This window comes from Hordeum vulgare, chromosome 4H (genome assembly GCF_904849725.1).
Source record: "Hordeum vulgare subsp. vulgare chromosome 4H, MorexV3_pseudomolecules_assembly, whole genome shotgun sequence".
NCBI lineage: Eukaryota > Viridiplantae > Streptophyta > Magnoliopsida > Poales > Poaceae > Hordeum > Hordeum vulgare.
Window position 1 is genome coordinate 555,188,615 of NC_058521.1, and position 2,732 is coordinate 555,191,346.

A 2,732-nucleotide genomic window follows, 5' to 3' on the forward strand; every position below is an offset into this window, starting at 1 on the left:
ATTGTGGATTTGTGATCAGATTATCTATGATATATATATTTGAGTCTTTGCTGATTTCTTATATGAATGATTTGATATCCTTGTAAGTCTCTCCGAGTCTTGGGTTTTGTTTGGCCAACTAGATCTATGATTCTTGCAATGGGAGAAGTGCTTGGTTTTGAGTTCTACCATGTGGTGACCTTTCCCAGTGACAGTAGGGGCAGCAAGGCACACATCAAGTAGTTGCCATCAAGGGTAAAAAGATGGGTTTTTTATCATTGGTTTGAGATTATCCCTCTACATCATGTCATCTTGCTTAAGGCGTTACTATGTTCTTATGGACTTAATACACTAGATGCATGCTGGATAGCGGTCGACGTGTGGAGTAATAGTAGTAGATGTAGAAAGTATCGGTCTACTTGTTTCGGACGTGATGCCTATAGATATAATCATTTCATAGATATCGTCATGACTTTGCACGGTTCTATCAATTTCTCGACAGTAATTTGTTCACCCACCATCTACTTGCTTTCATGAGAGAAGCCACTAGTAAACAGTACGGCCCCCTGGTCTATTCACATCCATCGTTTACACCTCCGCTTTTACTTTGCTTTGTTGCTTTGTTGCTTTCAGTTCTCACTTGGCAAACAATCTATAAGGGATTAACAACCCCTTCATAGCGTTGGGAGCAAGCTTTTGTGTTTGTGCAGGATCTTGAGATACTCCTCCACTGGATTGATACCTTGGTTCTCAAACTAAGGGAAATACTTACCGTCACTGTGCTACATCACCCTTTTCACTTCAAGGGAACACCAACGCAAGGCTCCAAGGCCACGGGGGAAATCCTTTGCATACTTGCCTAGGAAGTCCCTTAAGGCGTAGCCGCAGCTGAAGGATTCCTGGTGCCGTCGACACACCTATTTCTGGCGCCATTGGAAGGACTTTTGTGCATTAGCATAGCTGACATCAGAAGCATTTCTGGCACCGTTGCCGGGGAGGAGAAATCAAGATCTATCCAAGTAGGTCTCACAAACTATTCTCTTGCATTTACTTTTGTTGCCAGTTGCCTCTCGTTTTCCTCTCCCCCACTTCACATTTTCCGTTTTCATCTGCCTTTCTCCTTCGCCGTTTTCTTTTGCCTTTTTGCTGTTTTCTTTTGCCCGTTTCACTCTCTCTTCCTGCTCGTTTGTGTGTGAGATAGTCCATCAATGACTAGACCCACCACTCCAAACAACACCCCTGAAAATGAAGTTCTCAATTTCAGGCAGAATGAGGAAGAAAATTTGAAGGACGCTTGGTACAGGATTTGCAATGCTCAAAGTAGATCTACTCGTAAGCAATCCACTACCGTCCTCCTTCGCAGTTTCTATGTTGGAATTTCTCCTTGGAATAGGTATATCCTTGATACCATTGTAGGCAGGAACTTTTTGGGGAGCCATACTGTTGACTCCTAAAGAGCTATCACTAATTTGGTAGGCTCGCCCCCACTCATGGTTAATGGAACTATCTTGACCATGGAACACGTGATGCAAAGGCTTGACGCTATTGAAAACAAAATTGCCACAGTTGAACTTATTGAGGGTTTGGATAGAAAGATCCACAATCAAATTACTCAGTACGGATCCAAAGTGGGAAACTTTCTGAAAAAATTAAAGGAGAAGGAACTTATAGTTAATGATTCTTCTAGAATTGGCAAATTAGAAGATGTCATAACCAACTTGGGTTCCGCTTTTGCCGTTGTGCAAAATACTCCAAATCTTACTCTCAGAAAGACCGTCAAGCCTGTTTTGTTCCTAAAGTTAGTGGTGAGTCATATAATAAAGATGAAAATCTTAAGATGATAAATGATCACACTACATATGGTTTGAGCACCAAAGATGACTATACGTGATTTCATCACCTTTCGCCTAGCTAAGGGCGTTAAACAAAAGCACTTGTTGGGAGGCAACCCAATGAATCTATCCTTTTTCTTTCTGTTTTGTGTTTCCCGCACTTTCATAATTCTGTTATGATTGTGTTTTTTGTGTTTCTTTTTGCGTTTGTGCCAAGCAAAACAGTTATGATTAGTCTTGGGGATGATCGTTTGGTCATGCTGGAAAAGACAGAAACTTTCTGCTCACGAAAAGAATTTTCTTTTTTTTCGGTAAGAGCTTCTCAGTTGATTCTTTTTGCTGCTGATTTCTACGCAAATTCTTCAGACAGTCGTAATTTTTCAGAATTTTTGAAGTACCAGAGGTATACGAAATATACAGATTGCTACAGACTGTTCTGCTGTTAACAGATTCTGTTCTTGTTGTGTTGGTTGCTTATTTTGATGAAACTATGGATAGTATCGGGGGGTATTAGCCATGGAAGATTGAAAGTACAGTAACCCAAGATCAGCACAAGTAGAATTTAAGTTTGCTACAGTACCTAAGGAAGTGGTGGTTTGCTTTCTTGTACTAATGTTATCACGAGTTTCTGTTTAAGTTTCGTGTTGTGAAGTTTTCAAGTTTTGGGTGAAGTTCTTATGGACAAAGAGATAAAGAGTGGCAAGAGCTCAAGCTTGGGGATGCCCAAGGCACCCCAAGAGATTCAAGGATGCCGTAAAAGCCTAAGCTTGGGGATGCCCCGGGAAGGCATCCCCTCTCTCGTCTTCAATCCATCGGTAACGTTACTTGGGGCTATATTTTTATTCACCACATGTTATGTGTTTTTGCTTGGAGCGTCATGTATCGTAGGAGTCTTTTATTTTCGTTGTGTCGTAATCATCC